The sequence below is a fragment of the Mustela nivalis genome, assembly GCF_964662115.1.
Source record: "Mustela nivalis genome assembly, chromosome: 13".
Classification (NCBI taxonomy): Eukaryota; Metazoa; Chordata; class Mammalia; order Carnivora; family Mustelidae; genus Mustela; species Mustela nivalis.
Window position 1 is genome coordinate 29,700,849 of NC_139032.1, and position 18,994 is coordinate 29,719,842.

At 40.9% G+C, this 18,994-nt stretch overlaps 1 long non-coding RNA gene across 1 annotated transcript; it reads right to left on the reverse strand.

The window, feature by feature from the left end:
- Nucleotides 1-16,606: 16,606 nt before the first annotated feature.
- Nucleotides 16,607-18,031, reverse strand: LOC309846265. The gene is made up of 2 exons (XR_014301824.1): nucleotides 17,887-18,031; nucleotides 16,607-16,757 (listed from the first exon to the last, which is right to left on the reverse strand). It is a non-coding gene; the product is annotated as an uncharacterized lncRNA (long non-coding RNA).
- Nucleotides 18,032-18,994: the final 963 nt, after the last annotated feature.

Below are 18,994 nucleotides of genomic sequence, written 5' to 3' on the forward strand. Positions count from 1 at the left end.
CATTAAAAAGATTATAAGAGGATATTATGAAAAATTTCATATTAATACATTTGAAAATTACAAGGTGGAAACACTTCTAGGAAAAAATATAACATGAAGTTTGATTTTAAAAATAGAAAAAATAGATTGTTCTAGAATAGTGAAGTCTAAGAGAAATATAATTTGAGCCAAAACTGTGAGCCATGTGTGTAATTTGAAATATTCTAGTAGGCACATTTAAAAAAGTAAAAAAAAACAAGCATGAGTAATTTTAATAATGTATTTTATTTAACCTTATATTCAAAATATTGTCATTTCAACATGTAATCAATATAACAACTATTAACAAATATTTTCATTCTTCTTTGGTACTAAGTCTTTTGTACTTAAGTGTATTTTAGGCTTAAAGCACATCTCAATTTGAACTAGCCACATTTTGAGGACTAATGTGGCTAGTGGCTACTATATTGAACAATGCAGATTTAGACCAAGATTAGAAAAACTGCTAGACCAGATATCAAGTTTTTATTTATGTATTAAGTAGGCTCCAGACCCAGCATGATGCTCAACACAGGGCTTGAACCCATGACTCTGAGATCAAGGCCTGAGATGAGACAAGAGCTGGACGCTTAACTGATTGAACCACCGAGGCACCCCTTAATTTTATTTATTTGCTTTTTGTAATGTAGTAATTAAGACAGTGTAAATTTTGTGCAGATCTAGACAAATACACCAAGGGCTGTTCTATTAATATCAGGAAAAGCATATTAACATCAGATTTCCAGAAATGGAAATTTCTGATAATACCAAATGTTGGTAAAAATATGGAGCAATGTTTTATTTATTTGCCTGGGATACAGTTATTTACATGATCAATTTACTTTTTAAAAATATTTATTATTATGGAAGCAACACTGAAGAAAATTAGAAAATGGTAACAAGCAAACCAAACCAAAACTAACCCAAATCCTGTTTCTAGTACCTAGAGATCACCAGTACGACACTTGTGTGTGTCTGTGTGTGTGTGAATTTTGGAGGGAAGGTGAGAAAGCCTTGCTTTTCAGAAGTCTCAGAGATGCCATGGTTTGCTGAAAATATTAAACCTGTCAAGAAGGCTGGAAAGGTCTGAACTTAAATCTTTACATTTGTCAAGAAGGGTTATCTGAATTGGAATCTGTAACAATGGGAATCTAGAGGCTAAAAGATTAGAATTTTTAATATTGCATTATAATGCTTATTGATTTTCATAAAGACAATTTTTTTGGTAGTTCATGAGCAACTTTTTGTATATAATTTTTCTATTTTTAAAAATAACATTTAGAAAATATTAAAAGCATGCAGAATATAAAAATCTCTCCAACTCCCATAAATGTATCATTTTGGTATGTTTCCTGGTGTGTTTAAAATAAATTTTATTGTGTGGCTTTGAAAAAAGTAATATACATGCACTGAAAATAAGTGTAGAAACTATACAGAAGTATTAAAAAAAAATCCATAATCTCAAAAGCCAGTGGATCCCTTCCAGCTTTAATCATCTTGCTTCTTTATAAACTTTTTTTTTTAAGATTTTATTTATTTATTTGACAGAGAGAGATCACAGTAGGAGAGAGGAAGGGAAGAGATCACAGAGAGAGGAAGGGAAGCAGGCCCCCTGCTGAGCAGAGAGCCCGATGTGGGACTCGATCCCAGGACCCTGAGATCATGACCTGAGCCGAAGGCAGCGGCTTAACCACCTGAGCCACCCAGGCGCCCCTATAAACTTTTTAATACAAGCCAAGCAAAGCAGCTTTGAGGCTGCACATTTAAGATGAGGGGTAGTGAAACATTTCTCCACTTCAATGAAACTAGGAAATCGAATGGGGTCTCCCTTACCCAGTCGGGCAAAGGAAGCTGGAGCCACATAATAAGGCTCTGCTGTGGCATGTATAATTAAGGGAGTATGTTGGTAGATGTATCATGAGCAAAAAAAAAAGTCACAAGATCTAAGGAGCCGAGCGTGATGGATTGCTTCCTAGCAGGTTGTTTACCAGAGCTGCCTGTATCTTCTGCAAGACAAGCTCTGCAAAGAAAATCACATTGTTGAGGATCCAAAGGGTGTATTTAGATGGACACAGACATTTAAAAATCTCTTGGATGGACGTCTGAGTGGTGCTGCCCTCTTTCAGTTTCAGAATTCCCACCTGGAAACTTACTTTGCCAAACCAAACTACCCTAGGTCCGGTTAGTTTGCAGTCTATTTTTTTCCCCATGGTCACCTTGGCCTAAGATCTTTAAACCATTGTCATTTTTCTCCACGTGTATTTACCTTTTTCCACCAAAACAACATATTACAGTCTACAAAAGTTCTTTAAGATAAAATTCAAATTCTGTCAGTTTCTGTGCTTGGTGGTAAGATGTTCCATTTTAAGTCAGTTAGAAAAGTGAATTTTTCTCCAGGTCTATAAAACTGTGGTTATGCCTGTATCAGAACAGAGGAACGAAAGTGAACTTGGATCATTAACCATTGTAGTGACATATCTCAAAACGGCAAGTTGATTCAGTATCTGAATAAGATATAAAGATACAGACAGAATACATAGGGGCAGACAATAAATTGGATTTTCAAATTTTTATTCAATTTCTTGAGTATTATATACACACGATGAGTGTCCAGAATTAAAATCAAAATTGGAGGCAGAAAGGCAGCAAGGAACTGAGCATCCAGCTCTCCCAGGTCAGGGTCTATGTCAGAGGCACGTCTTCTGCCTACCATCCTGAGATCAGTTCCTGGAGCTTGTGCTCAAAATAGGTTTGTTGATGGACTGACTGAATGAATGAGTGAATTAGTGTGTGAGCGCGTGGAGTTGTAGCCTCTGCTGTAGATGTGTGTTGTAGCCCGTGTGTTTGCTGAGTCATTGAGATTATGACTGTGTGGGCGCTGAAAAAAACAACCAAGAAACCTTTTAAAATATAAAATCAGCAGATCAACAACTTTACTCATGGATCTGTGCTAGAGACTATAAACACAATGACGGGTAAATCTTCATGCAGGGAACATGCTGGATTGAGATTCAGTGACAAATGAATATTAAATGTGTTTGCGAATACTGAAAGCCATAGGAAGAGCGAACAGCTTTTAACTAAAGATCTGCCGATTCCCAACCCCAAAATTAAAAATAGCTTTAAGTGCTTCTTCTATGAAAACAGAGAAGAGACTCTTAACTATAGGAAACAAACTGAGGATTGCCGCAGGGGAGGAGGGTTGGGGATGGGGCAACTGGGTGATGGGCATTAAGGAGAGCACTTAGGTAATGAGCACTGGGTGTTGTATGCAACTGATGAATCATTAAATTCTACCTCTGAAACTAATAATAGAGTATATGTATATGCTTCATTAGACTGAATTTAATATAGATTGAATTTAAATAGAATTAGATTGAATTTAAATAATAAATTCAGTGCACACAAAATTCTTATTACTGTTTTTTAAAGATTTTATTTATTTATTATTTTAGTTGACCAAGAGAGAGAGTGCACATGAGTGGGGGGAGGGGCAGAACGGGAGAGGGAGGGAGAGAAGCAGACTCTATGATGAGCATGGAGCCCGGTGCAGGAGCCCTGAGATCGTGACCTGAGCCAAAACTGAGAGTTGGGTACTTAACCGACAGAGCCACCCACAAGCCCCTACATTCTTCTAATTTTGTTGTAATTCACTCCTTCTCCCTGTATCACTGTTAACAAAGGCCAAGTATATCTGCCTAATTGGTATATGTTGGGGTCAGACTAATATCATGAGCGGCTGGATAAAACTTGACCTGAAGTTTTGATTGGATCAATTTTCAAGCCCCACTGACCCAGAAATGTAGGGATGATGTCTACCACTCACACATTAACCATTCTGCGTGAATATTAAAATCATGCTTCCCTGGGACACCAGGGTGGCTCACCTGGCTAAGTGCCTAACTCTTGGTTTCAGCTCCGATCATGATCTCAGGTTCGTGAGACTGAGATGTCAGGCTCTGCACTCAGCAGAGAGTCTGCTTCTCTTCTTCGCCTTCTTCCTGTGCCTTTCCCCCAACTTGAGTGCACATACTCTCCCTCTAAAATCAATCAATCAATCAATTTTAAAAATGAATCATGCTTTGCTTACTGGAGCACATAGATTTAGTCTAACAGGCTAAGCTCACCTGAAGTGAGGTAAAGTGAAAACCTCACATCCTATATCAACAGAACATTAAAAGAGTCAATGAATTTGGTAATGTTAAGTCAAGCCAGAAGTGTGTTCATGTCTGGGAGGTAATGATGGCTGCCTGAATCCAAATCTCTCTCTTTCTATCCTTATACATCTATTTCCTAAAACATAAACCACCAAAGAGTACAAATAAAACCATGCATGACCCCTCAGCATTACTAGTACACAGAGAATTCCATGACCTTCAAATTACCTGTAAACAAAGAAATAAACACCAAGTTCCACTGCAGCAGATGTTGAAAGCAGAGAGAGAGAGACTTGTGTGACCCATAAGAAATAAGAGAGGGAAGGAAAAGAGGCAGATGAAGCATGGGCAGAATCAGTCCAGAAGAGTCCAACCAACAGGAGGTGTCAAGATAACAAACACATGTCTGGAACTTTGTAATTCAAAGCACCAGCGACAGGAAAGGAGGCTTAAGATAAGCAGCATCAGAAGAGGCATCCTTGAAGAAGCATTGCTACTTCCACGGAAAAATCAAATAGAGAAGGGGTTGTTGCCCCTGAAGATGTTGCCAAGAAGGACAAAAAGGAAATAAGAGGGAGAAGTTAAAGATCATGCAAAAATAAAAGAGAAACAAGGTGTTCAGGAGACATAATGGCCCACAAAGACTAAGAGCAGCTCTTCCCAACTCTGTGTTCAGTGACATCCTATCGGTAGCTTGAAATCCACCAGGGAGGGAGGATATGTACCACAGCTACGATTCAGCCTACCTTTCCCCTTGGAGATCTGGTTGCTAAGGATTTATCAGCACATACTGATAATCAGTTCTTTCCCCCTGCCAACACAACTGTCAACATCATCTATCAAAGAAACTGTGCTTTAGTAAGCTGGCATAAGAAGGTACTCTTTAGCTAGGAACACTACTCATAAGATAGCTAGAAACTGAAAGATCAAGATGACTTCTTATAAGACCTTTATAAAAAGAAAACGAACATGTTGGTGGTCACATTTGCACTAATAAAAATTCTCCTCCCAAAACCCATTCACAAAGCAGAAGAAAACTTAACAGAATTCTCTAAATTGAATTAAGTATCCTAAAGCAAATATATGGAAATAGATTTCTTTATTGAATCATGAATTTTAAAAAACCCCAAAGAATAGAAATGGTTGTAAAACAAGAAGAAATGCAACATGAAATTGATTGAGAGCTATTAAAAGAAAAAGATATAAATATCTGATAAATTAAGAACAAATTGAAAGTCCCAAAGGAGAATAAATTTCAATAGAACTGTAATAAGGGATATCAAAAAAGAGTAGACAAGCAACCAAGAGAATTAAAATGAGATACAGAAGTTAAAAAGATCTAAGAGAAAGTGGTTAAAATGGAAGGCAGATGACAAAGGTCCAACACATGAATAATGTGGTCTTTGAAGAAACAAACAAAACATTGGAATGGAACTAGTATTTAAATTTTTCATCCAAAAATTTCATCCTGGAAATTAAAGGACATTTCAGTCTACATACAGAACTACAAGGTAACTTTGAAAATTGACATGAGACAATTATCCCCAAAACATATCTTAGTAAAACCATTAGACTTTAAGACCATAAAACAAACAAACAAACAAAAATAAAAACAAAAACAAAAGACACCCACAGAGCCTCCTGGTGAAAAGGTCCACTAACTTCCAGGTCAGAAATCAGGCTGGGCATCAGCTTCTCATGAACCACATAGGAAGTAAAGCAACAGTGAAGTAGCATTTTCATGACCTTCAGGAAAGAAAGTGCTAGTTAAGGATTTTATACCCACCTCAGCTATCTAAACCATGGAATACTGTGCCCTTCCTGAAGAATATAGGAAAGAATGAACTTCATCCAACTAAGTAATAACAGAGGAAATTTTAGCAAAATAACCAATGGTGAACATGTAATATAGTCAATTGCTGAGCTAAGAGTAAAGCAAGGAAGCAAACATGGGTGGAAAACACATAAATGTTATATGTTCTCACAAAGTAGAAAGGAAAGATCCAAAAATGTGAGGAGACAGGATAAAGGCAGGGAGAGCAGAATATAATCATTGCCTATTGTAGTAAGTGAATGTCAGAAGATACCACACATGGGTCAGATAATAAGAAGATAAATACAAATAAAAGAACTTATGAAAACTAAAATATATAAAAACAAAGGTAATAACTAGAACACAAAATTCTTAAATACCAAAAAAAACCCAATTAAAATTAATGTACATGATAGATTTAGTAGAGAAAGAAGGGTATCAAATACAGTATAATATTCACTGTGATTGTAACATACAAACTATGACAGAGTTGAGACCAAACGTTGGTCATCTTGTTAAATGTGAATAGGTTTCACTTGCCTCTATGTGAAAAGATCTTCAAATTGGCTGATGTAACAAAACTCAACTCTATGCTATGATTGAAAAGACATACCTAAAACACAGTGAATCAAGCAGTCTAAAAATAAAGAGATGGGCAAAGATTTACCAGGCTAAGGACACAGTAAGAATTCAAGGATCATATATATAAAATACAAATATAAATATCATATATTATAAATATATATAAATATAAATATCATATATGAAATATAAATATAAATATAATTTTGATATAAAACAAAGTAGATTTTTTTTTAAGATTTTATTTATTTGTCAGAGAGAGAGAGGGAGAGAGAGTGAGCACAGGCAGACAGAATGGCAGGCAGAGACAGAGGGAGAAGCAGGCTCCCTGCCGAGCAAGGATCCCGATGTGGGACTCGATCCCAGGACGCTGGGATCATGACCTGAGCTGAAGGCAGCTGCCCAACCAACTGAGCCACCCAGGCGTCCCAAAACAAAGTAGAATTAAAACCAAAAAGCATTAAACAAGATAAAGAAAGACACAGTAAAGTTTAAACCCTAACTCACAAAGAATTGGAACCTGTACTGGAGGGGAAAATACTATAAAGAAAACTATCTGGATAAAACTGTCAAGTTTGGAATATGGACTGTAGTTTAGATTAATAGTGTCATATCAAAGTCAAACTTCTTAAATAAGAGAATAACCTTGCTCTTAGGGAATTCACAGAATTATTAAGTAGTAAAGGTACATGACGTATGCAGCTCATGCCTAGTAAAAAAAAGTAGTGAACCTGGGTAAAGGGCAAACGAGAGCTCTTTGTATTATTCTTGAAACTTTTTGTTAAAATTGAAATCATTTTTTTAAAAAGGTAATTTGTGGGGGCACCTGGGTGGCTCAGTCGGTTAAGCGGCTTTGGTTGGAAATGATGATAAAGACACGTAAATATATTGAGTCAAATAAGAAATTATAATGGAGGGCACCTGGGTGGCTCAGTGGGTTAAGCCGCTGCCTTCGGCTCAGGTCATGATCTCAGGGTCCTGGGATCGAGTCCCGCATCGGGCTCTCTGCTCAGCAGGGAGCCTGCTTCCTCCTCTCTCTCTCTGCCTGCCTCTCTGCCTACTTGTGATCTCTCTCTGTCAAATAAATAAAATAAAATAAAATAAAATAAAATAATCTAAAAAAAAAATCTAAAAAAAAAAAAAAAAGAAATTATAATGGAGGGGCACCTGGGCGGCTCAGTCATTAAGTGTCTGCCTTTGGCTCAGGTCATGATCTCAGAGTCTTGGATTGAACCTGGCATCAGCATCCGGACTCCCTGCTCAGCAGGGAGCCTGCTTCTCCCTCTGCCTGCTCTGCCTGCCATTCCCCTTGCTTGTGCTTGTTCTCTGTCTCTCTCTTACTCACTCACTCTGTCAAATGAATAAATAAAATCTTTAAAAAATAAAAAATAATTTAAAAAAAGGTAATTTTTGCATTTGTACATTGGTTACTATGCATTGGGTAAAACTCATCCGAAGATCCATTTGAGATTTATGCATTCCTCTGTAGGTAAATTTTACCTAAAAAATTCCAACCATAAACAAACGTTAAATTCCAATTAATAGGTGCACATTGAGGTGCTCCAGGGGGAAATACACCGTCAGTGACTTCCAAATCCTTGCAGAATAAGATGGCTTGTTGGACACGTGAGAGGACTGGATGGACAGTTTCACATGTGATAAAAGCGAATAGAGCAGTGTTCATCATAGAATGGAGGTCGTGAGTATTTGGTTCTTTCAACTGTTTCTATGTGTTTGAAAACGTTCATAACAAAATGGAAGGGAGAAAAGATAAGTCAGTAGTGTGATGTTGTAGATTTTATCAATAACTAGAGGGCTGACTAGTTATTTTCCACTTTCCAGCACTTTCTCTGTTTACTTGGCTTCTGTCAGCCTTTGCCATCCCGGTCTGGTCAAACAAAGTCTTGGAAACCTCAGGATCGCCACCACCGGCTGTGTCTCACCTGGGTCTGCTGTACTGTGGATGGGCAAGTTGGTTCACCTGCAGAATTGGGCCCCAGATCTAGCTGATTTTCCTTTTTCTCTAGCTTGAGATAAATTAGGCCAAGGCTCTTCATACTCTGAATTTTGTTCCCTTCACAAACCCCCACCTGTCTTTGCCTGGGTGAGGCCAAGCTAGTTCTTGCTGCATGGAAGTCTGGTTCTGGTTTATTTTTTAGGGTTAAGAAAAAAGGCCATTAAAATTCTCTCTGATGGTTGCATCGGCCCCTGTGGGGGGAGGGGAGAGACGGAGCCAAGGGAAGAAATGTCCTGGTAAGCACAAGCCCCCTTAAAAATTTTCCCTTTCTTTCTTTTTGTTTTTCCTTTTTTTCCCTCTTGAAGCCGCTCTCCCTGGAGTCAAAGCATTTTACAAAAACAAACCACTCCAAAGCTTTCAAGTCCAGGGAAAGCTCAAGCAAAGTTAATTAACATGAAGGTTCTCACAAAAGTTAATTAACATGAAGGGACTCACAAAAGCTGTCTGTTGGCATCTGCTCGCCTCCCATGTGCAGCGGTCTCTTTGTCTGATGGCAGACCCCAACCCGGCCCTGCCCCACAGCATCTCCCAGGGGCCAGGCTACCTTCGCTTCTCCCAGAACACATCCGAAGCCTTCACGACGTTCTAGGAGGCTCTTTGCTTCTGTGAGGCTCCGTGGCTGCTTGCATGCCGTCCCTGGAGAAAGCTAGTTTTCAAAATGCGAGTTTCAAAAGGGAAAGGAGGAGAGAAGGGTTGGGCTGAAATCTCTCGTCATCAGAGGACAGCTGTTTCTCACAGAGTAATGAACACCATAAAATATAGAATCACTAGGGACAACGCTCTACTCAAACAACATAGTATAATGAACAATGAAAAATGCAGCACATTAAGTGAGAGCATAATTAGGAAATAATATTACATTGATATCAATAAATAATATTGAAAACTATTTGTAAGAATCCAATCACGAAAATGTACACCCTCTCTGACTTTGCCTCTGCTCTATGAAAGTTACTTTCCTCCTGAAAGAGGAATTTAATGTAGCTAATTTTTTCGTAATCTGTGGTTTAATTGATCAAGAGATCATGAAGTTTTTTCAGTGTCAGTAAACATATAGTTTCTGCAGTCCCACGAGTACTTTTCTGATCTTGCAGAAAATCAAATTGTCACGAATAAATATGCATAAAGGTCTTGCCACATCACGTATCAGGCCTCTTAATCTGTACTCAGCCAAATATATGTGTGTGGGATTTATTAAACAAACCACGTGAAACAAGCTTATTGCTCTTAAACAAAGAAAGGCTTACTGTGGGGATTCCCCCCCCAGAAAGCAGTTGTACAATTGTGCCAGAAAAATCCATCAGTTTGAATTTATGGAGTTATGTGTCATTGACCTAGAACTTTGATATCGGCGATGTTGGCTGGGAATGCTGATTTGGTTCTCTCTAGAGACTTTAAAATGTCTATTTCAGAGTTCCTAATGGTTACAAATCTTTCTTCATTCATGAGCTGCCCATGGGGAACCCTCACAGTTCTTTGCTTATCCAGAAGCTGGTCTCGGTGTGTTCACTGGGATTTATTTAGGACTTTTTGGGGTGCAGGACTGATGTGACCAGGATGCAAATAGAAGATTCAAGGAAGACTTGATTTTCATGGCAGATATTTCCTTTCGATGTTGCCAGTTTTGTTTTCTTAGTTTTTGTTTTGTTTTGTTTTGATTTTTGTTTGATTTTGCAAATGCTTCTTATAATTTCAAGTATCACTAAGACCACAGGGTTTACCTGCCGGGTGACTGCCTGGGTAGCTTGCATAAACAGAAGACTCTGAAGTGACTGGCTCAGGAAGAGGAAAGAGTGCCACACACTGGAGCCTTTCCAGTGCTTGAGGCCATGGGAACAGGTAGAAACGCAGTGGCTTGCTTTTATTTGCTCCCATATATAGGGGAACTCCAGTTTTAGGTGCAAATTTAGGTAGTAGAGACCAGAAATGCTTCTAGACAAGTCCCAGACAGAAAAAATTTCCAAATCTGAAAAAAAGAAAAAAAGAACATTCTGGACCACAGGAAGTGTACTGTGTAGTTTGAGAGTCTGTCGTGGATTTGAATACTGGCTTTGCTCCCTCATGGCTGGAGGACATTGTATATTACTGTGGTGGATTGATGTTCTTACCTCTCAGAGGTGAGGAACTAAAAGCATTTCCCAACTCCCTTGCAGCCAGGAGTTAGGATCTGACAAATCACCTCCCGGCCATCCAGTGTAGTCAGAGAAGGTGGAAAGTAGAGGGGAGTTTGAGGACATATTGTGTTGCTTCTGGTGTTTCTCTTAATTATGGTGGCTTGGTTCAGGAGCTGTCAAAAAACTTTCCAGTGTCACTCTTGGCTTCTCCATCTTCAAAGAGGCAGAAACCCTCTTGGTAGTCTGCTTCTATGGCTTTGACATTACTCCTCAAAACCCAGCCCCCAGTTTTTTTTTCCAGCCTTCTTGGTAATTCTGTTATTGTATTCAACTGTTTGGTACCTTGTGGTGACTCTCTTTTTGCTTAAGCCAGCAAGAATGGATTCTGTTCTTCATCGCGGAGTCAACAGAGTTGTTTATGTTCTTCATGGTGGCTTCTGAAGGTCTCCTTGGCTAGGCTCAACGATAGTCCCCAGCATTCTCCTTCATTAGTTTTTGGTTAGAGTTATTTTTCTTTGAGGACTAGGGAGTTGGAAGGGAAGCAGTGAGCATTTTATAAGAAGGTGCATGCACCTTCCCCAGTATTTAATCAAACCCTAACACGAACATGTTGTGAAGGAATATTACAGCTGTGATTAAAATACCTAATCAATCACATTTAAATTGACCAAAACGGAGATGATCATGGGTGGGCCTGACCCATCAGTTGGAAGATCTCCAACAGAGGTTTCAAGCTTTTCTGGAATTAAAAGATTCTCTTCCTTTAGGTCATGCCTCTGGAGTTCCAGTCTGCTCATCATCGTCCCTTCTTGTCTGCCCTACGGAGGGCCTTGGATTTGCTTAACCAGCCCCCACAGCTGCATAAGCCAGTTTGTTGTAATAAATCTGTCTATCTATCATCTATCTGGCATTTCTTTTATTGACTCTGCTTCCCATGTTGGGCCCTAACTGATGGACTCTCTGAGCCTCTGTGGGATTAGTTGCGTGGTGGGACTTGATGTCTCATTCCAGGCTTGCTCGAAGGGTTACGTAAGGAAGTGAATGTGAAGCCGGTACCTGCAGAGATGTCAACTCAGAGACAGATGTCAACTATCTCTGCTTCCATCTGACCCTGGACATTTATGCACAGAGTGCCAATAGCTCTGGCAGATAGGTAATCTCAAAAACCGGTCCCATCTACCACAAAAATATCAAAATGACCCTGCCAGTTCATAGTGATGCTTCCCACTCCTGAATTTCTAGGTTCTGCTTCCCTGTTCCTGAAGCTTAACCCCATCTGCCATTTAACATCCTTTAACCATCTGACACAGAGCCTTATGCATCATTTACTGCCTCCCAGCTCCCACCAAGGTCTCCAGATCAGGCATATGTTGGTTAAATTGACTCCAACTCAGATACTATCTTAAGCTACATAATATTATTTGCATGTAAAATACCTACATGATTAGGATCAAAGGACCCATTTTTGTCTTCCTTTCCTCAGCTCACCCCAAGAACAGGTGATGATGGGAAAGGACGGGGGGTACAGCTAAATCCATGACTACTCTGAGACCAAATGGGGTATCTCTTTAGTATGGAAGACTTGGCAGCTGAGAGGTTAGGTCATTCCTTAGGATGATCATTTGTTTGCTTTTGTTATTATTTGTATTTGCCGGTGGGAAACACTCTCAATATTCCTGGATGTCTCTCTCCTTGAATAATTAAACATAGATTTCCCGCACGGACTCAGCAATACCCAAGAGAAATGAAAAAAGTATGTCCATACAATAATTGGTACATGAATGTTGATAGCAATGCTATTCGTTATTGACAGAAGGCGGAAACGACCCAAATGTCCATCAATGGGCCAATGATGGACAAGATGTGCTGTAGCCATCAGTGGAATATTATTTGACCCTAAAAAGGAGTGAAGTGCTGATTCATGCTATAGCCTGGATGAACCTGGAAAACATTACACTAAGTGAGAGAAGCCAGTCACAAAAGACCATGTACTATGTAAGTTCATTTGTATGAAGTGTCCAAAACAGAGCAGAAAATAGGCTAGTGGTTGCTGGGGGCTGAGGGAGGTGGGGAGGTTAGGGAATTAACAGTGAAAAAGGAGATGAAAATGTGCGAAAATTGGCTGTGGTGATGGTTGCACAAGTCTGTGACTGTACTAAAAACCACTGAATTGTACACTTTGAATAGATGAATTGTATGGTATGTGAATTATATCCCAATACCACTTTTAAGTGAAAACAGAGAGTAAGGATAAAATTAAGTCAGCAAACATATTCTCGTTTTTTTTTTTTTAAAGATTTTATTTATTTATTTGACAGAGGGAGATCATAAGTAGGCAGAGAGGCAGGCAGAGAGAGAGAAGGAAGCAGGCTCCCCGCTGAGCAGAGAGCCCGATGCGGGACTCGATCCCAGGACCCTGAGATCATGACCTGAGCCGAAGGCAGCGGCTTAACCCACTGAGCCACCCAGGCGCCCCATATTCTCGTTTTTGATGACTTTTATGTTTTAGCCAGCAAATACACATGCTTCAGGTGCACCTGTCCCATCCCCAGGTTCTTGATTCTTCTCCTAATTTAAATGCCTGTCAACTGATTAACCCCCAACCAACTCATTTGCCATCACCTTAAGTTCCCTAGACAGTGAATGTTCATAGCCATATTTGCTATCGTTACTACTCTCTTGGAATTTGCAGCACTGCCCAATTCTGCTGCCTCTTTAACTGCTCCTCATTTTTCCCTTCATGGGTTCCTTTTCTTCTTTTTGTCCCCTAAGTTCCATCCTCCCTCCTTTCCACCTCCACTCTCTCCTGGCAGGTGCTCCTCAACTATCCTTTTTATTCTGACGCTTCCCTGATGGATGTCGGTCTGGACCACTGGGAGCATCTCCTTAAGTGTTTAAGCACCATCGGTCCAGAATTGCTCCGCCCTGTCCCAGACTGCATCTGTTCCTCCTCCCTCCCTCATTTCAACTGCCGGCATCCCTGTCCTCACAGCCGCACACTCAACCAGGAAACCTGGCTGTGGTGAAGGCTGGGCTACTCCCGCCAAAAGGGGACTCAGCATTCTTCCCAGCTGTGGGGTTGTTGGTGGCTGACAGCTCAGCTCAGTCTCTCTTGGGGAGTTGCACTTGGTGGAGGAAACATATCTGGCCCGATATCTTGCCCCTTTCCCGGTGGCAGCATGAATCCTGTGACTGGTCAATGTAAGAGTGTAGACCTCTATAGCCTCCAACTTGGAAGGGCCATCTCAGCCCCCACAGGACCAGCAACATGGCAGTTCAACTTCTCCCTCTGCCCAGCACTTCTTCTACTGTCCTATATGTGTTGACCCTGGGAGTGCTCCCCAGTGAACGTTCTACATGTTTTCTTCTCAGAGTCTGCTTCTCATGGAATCTAACCTGCAACACCATCAATCACCTTTGACTTCCTCAATCTCTTCTCCTGTCAACGAAAATCCAAAGCCTGTCTGTGTCCTGTGAATCTGTGGCTCCCTTATCAAGCCCAATGTCATGCTGAATTTAGGTCATTCAGGACAAAACGAAAACCTGCTTCCAGTTGGCCAGAACACAAAGATTTTCAGAACTGAAAATTTTGATAATGGGTTGGCTGTAGGTACAGCTTGATCCAGGGTTCAAATGATGTAAGCAGTTTGTACTTCATCTTCTTGTTTCCTTGGCCCCACCTTTTGCAGTATTGGCTCCTTTCTCATAAAAGCTCTCTACTGCTCCAGTCACACAGAGGCTGCACGTTTCTCATTGGAAAGCAAATCCTACCAAAGCACATCTACTCTTAGATGTTTCACATGGAGCTTCAGAACATCAAAGAGATTCTGATTGATTCATTTTCCCATCCTTGAACCAATAACTGTGGCCAGGAAATGATGCTCTTATTGGACAGTCTTATTGAGTCACCTGATCAACCTTGAAGCCTGGACCGCTCTACCTGAAGCAGATATACTGAGGATTGGAAAAAGGGTATCTTCCTCCAGAAGAAACTTGGGCTGGGAACCCAGGCAGTGAAGGGATGTTGGGAAACAAAAGCAATAGATTGCTGCTGTAATTGCATTTGATAGCCACTGCAACAGCCTATGTTCTTCCTGCTTCAAGGTTCTATTTCTGTACCTCTCATCCATCCTTCAGTGCTCTAAAACATAGGCACAACCAAGTATCAGTTTAACAATCTTCAAGAGGACAAACGGATTAGGCTATTGCCAGTAGGCTAGCTTTCAAGGTCACCTTTTCCCCTACATGTGCCCTTCCTAAACTTCTGGGAGCTTAACAATCACCTGCAGAGGAGGTACCTGGGTGGCTCAGCCGGTTAAGTGTCTATGTGTCTACCTTCCCTGAGGTCATAATCTTAGGGTAGTGGGATGCAGCCTGCATGGGGCTCCCTGCTCAGCGGGGATTCTGTGCCTCCCTCTCCGCCTGCCCTTCTTTCCACTCGTGCTTTCTCTCTCTCAAATAAATAAGTAAAATCTTAAAAAAAAAAAAAATCACCTGGAGAAGAGCACTTTGCTGGCTCAGTTAGAAGAGTATGACCACTGATCCTAAGTTTGAGCCCCATGTTGGTGTAGAGATTGTTTAAATAAATAAAGAAAAAAAAAAAGGTAAAGAATTACCTGGAGAACTTATTAAAACAGATTCCTTGGCCTCAAACCCAGAGATTATGATTTGGTAGGGCCGAGGGTGGGGGAGCCTGTGAGTTTACCTTTCTAGCAATTTCCTGGGTCATGTTGAAGCCACCAGTCCTAGGACCACACTCTGAGAACCATAGTTCTTGGGCGGCATCTGCTCCAACATAATAGACCTAACATTTTCTAGACACACCCTAAATTTCTTATCTTCTGGGACTTAACTCAGTCTCTTTCTTTTATTGGTAATGCCCTACCCACGGTCTCTACCCACTAAAATCCTATCCATAAAGGCCAAATTCAAATGCCATCTCCTTCATGACATCTTTCCTGATCTACTCATCCCTTTAAATCCCATTTTGCTTGAAGTACTCTTTTTTAAAAAAAATCCATCATATTCTATATTATATTTAGTTGTACATCTATCTTCATTTATCTAACATATTTCTTTTTAAGATATAAAAAACATTTGTTGACTTTTTTTTTTTTAATTTATTTTTCTAAGCAATCTCTACACCTAACATGGGGCTCAAATTCCTGACCCTGAGATCAAAAGCCACATGCAAAATCTTACCAACCGAGCCAGCCAGGCACCCTGCTTTTTTGTTTTATTTTGAATAATTATAGAAATGGTGAAATGCTTGAAAAAATAGGAGAAAATAAACACACACACACACACACACACACACACACAAGTCAACCTTGGGACAATTGGGGGGATTTGAATATGTATTGGGTATTATGCGACATAAAGGAATTATTGTTAGTTTGGTTTGGTGTGGTAAAGCAGGGTGGTTAGGGTACCAGAGGGGGAGGGAGGGAGGGAGGGGGTTGGGTAACATGGGTGGGGTGGGCGGGATGGGCTTTCCGTTATGGGATGCATAAGTCACAGGGATGAAAGGCACAACCCAGGGAATATAGTCAATGAAGTTGTAATAGCATTGTATGGTGACAGATGGGAGCCACACTTGTGGTGAGCCCCGCGGAATGTATAGACTTGTCAAATCGCTCTTTTGTACACCTGAAACTAATGTAACATGCTGTGTCAACTAACTTCGTAATGAAGTATCTGTCAGTGGAATGGGATGATGTTTGGGATTTATGTTCAAAGACCCCAGCAAGCAAGGAGAAATTGGAGCACAGACAAAACAGAACGGGGAAAAGTTACCAGTTGTTGGAACTGGATACATGGGGGTTCATTACTCTATATTCTGTGTGTGCTTGAAATTTTGCTAAAATAAAAAGCAAAGTAAAACAAAACAAAATGCACCTGTATGTGTCATTATATTTATATATATTTGTAGGGAAATAGAAAGAATCAGATTTTAAGGTTCTTCATATCAGGGACTGGTCCTGTTATTCTTTTCATCCTGCCCAGGATCAGGAACGGTTCCTGGATCCAGATAGGGTTCTATGCTCAGTAGCCAGCTGTAATGGGAATGCACAGGAGAGGCAAACAGTAACATAGAGTTCCAGTGGCTAGTGCTTAAGGCTGGTGGGTCAGAAATCGTGACTCTCATTACAATTTCTAGCAGATCTTGTAACCTTCTAGTGTTTTCATCTGTAAAGTGGGAGAAATTAGACTAGGTACTTTGTAGGGTTTATTTGCTTAACAAATCCTATACTTAACTGCATGCTATGTTCCAGGCATGGTTCTAGGCTTTGGGGAATACAGTAGTAAATACAATAGCCAAATATCCTTGTCTTCAAAGAGCTAACATTCACTAGGGTGAGATAAAATAATGAACTATTCAGTTGACTAAATTTAGAGGATGTTAGAAAACACTAAATGCTATGGAGAAATTTAGGCAGAAGAGGCGGATGGGGTTCTGGGACTGGGGTGTCGATTGTATTTGCGGTTTTGAAGTGGGGGAGGGGTAGGTAGCCTCTGCCCCTCCAGAAGGCGGCCTTTCAACAAAGACCTGAATTTGGTGAGGAAGTGAGCCATGTGTCCATCTGGGAGACAAAATGTGTAGTCCTGGTGGAGGGAAGGATTAAGCACAAATATCCTGAGGGAAACCGCTGCCTGATGTGTTTGAGAAATAACAAGAATTAGCCCATCTGTACAGGGGCCAGAGTGTGTACATGAGTCAATGCAGAGACATCATATTCTGAGGAGTGGCAAGCTTTTTCCGTAAATGACCACACAGAAAATATTTCAGGCGTTGTGGCCATATGGTGCCTGTTGCAACAGCTCAGCTCTGCCCCTGTGGCATGAAAGCAGCCTCAGACTGTACAAAAGTGAGCATGTACATGTTGGTGTTCCAATAAAACTTTATTTACAAAAACAAGTCCTTGGTCTGGATTTTTAGTTTGCCAGCTCTTTCTCTCAATACATTCTCTCCCTTGAAGATTTTGGAAAGTAAATGGAAGAGAGAGGGAAAAACTAACACGTAAGACAAAGGAACCCTTCCTCTATTCTCTGTCTTCCCCTTTGGTGTCAGATCAGCATCATCTCCGGAAATTACTCTGGTGTGGGGCCAGGGAGTCCTGTCCTGGCCTCAACTTCCTGGAGCCGCTTCTTCCTCAGGCTTTGCCCTTGTCTCCTCTTTCTTACCTCACCACGGTCATTCCTCCGATCTCTGCTAGTGCTTCTGCTCCCTGGGGCGGTGTTCCAGTCATAGTCTCTGGACTCTGGAGAGGCTTCCCTTTGGCCTTGATGTTGAGTCTGCCTTGACTATGTAAGGGAGCATGGACAAGCCTCTTCAGGTGAAAGAGAACAAGTGAGAGAGGAGGAAATTCGGAAGGGGTCACAGTGGACAGGTCGGGACTTGTGACACAGTTGGGTGTGTCTGGGCAAGCGCGAGCATGCCCGATGGTGTTCTGTGGACCCGGGTGGATGGCTGCCGTGTCCTCTGCTTTGGAAGGATCGTTCACAAATTCAGCCATCCTCCCTCGCTTGCACGTTGAAAATGTCACCTTAATTGTGTGTGCCTTATGATTACGAGCCATTAGAGACCATTAGTGAATGAACTATGAAATTTCAATCGTGAAATGCAAACTCTCTTGTGAAATGCAAACCTAGCTTCACATATTAATTGCTTCTAATTAAGGAGAAACATTTTAGCCAATTAGCTTTTGGAATTTAAGTGTAATCAGAAGGATAATTCAGAGATTTACTAATTGCTTCCTCCACTGCGGCTGTTTGCCTTTAGTGCAGATATATACGCTGTGCACCTGGTTGTGGACCCACGCCACAGCTGAGGGGCCCTGCACATCAGTGGTGTAGAGGGCAGGCATTCCTACCTTTGAAATTAACATGTAAAATACATGGCGAGGTGGCGGTGAGGGGGAAGGGAGGTGATAAGGGAATAAGAACATCAGACTGCATTAGATTCGGGTCCTAAGTCTGACTTGACTCCGGAAGTTGCTGGCCAACGTTGAGAATGTCATAGCACATCTTCAGCCTTTCTGAGTCTAAGATGGCCAAGGCCTGGGACAGCTTTGGGCTTCCATGATTCTGGACATATTCGTATGATTCATCATGGCCTTCCATGATTCCATGTAAGGTGGGAACTGAGTAAGACAAGAAAAATCATCCATCCGATGGACGATCCCAGGGTGCTTATTGATGTTTTGGGCCCAATAGAAGTATTATGGGCTGGCAATGGCTCTCGCAGCCCGTGGATGTTTTGTCTCTTGGCATTTTATTCCATTCTTTTTTT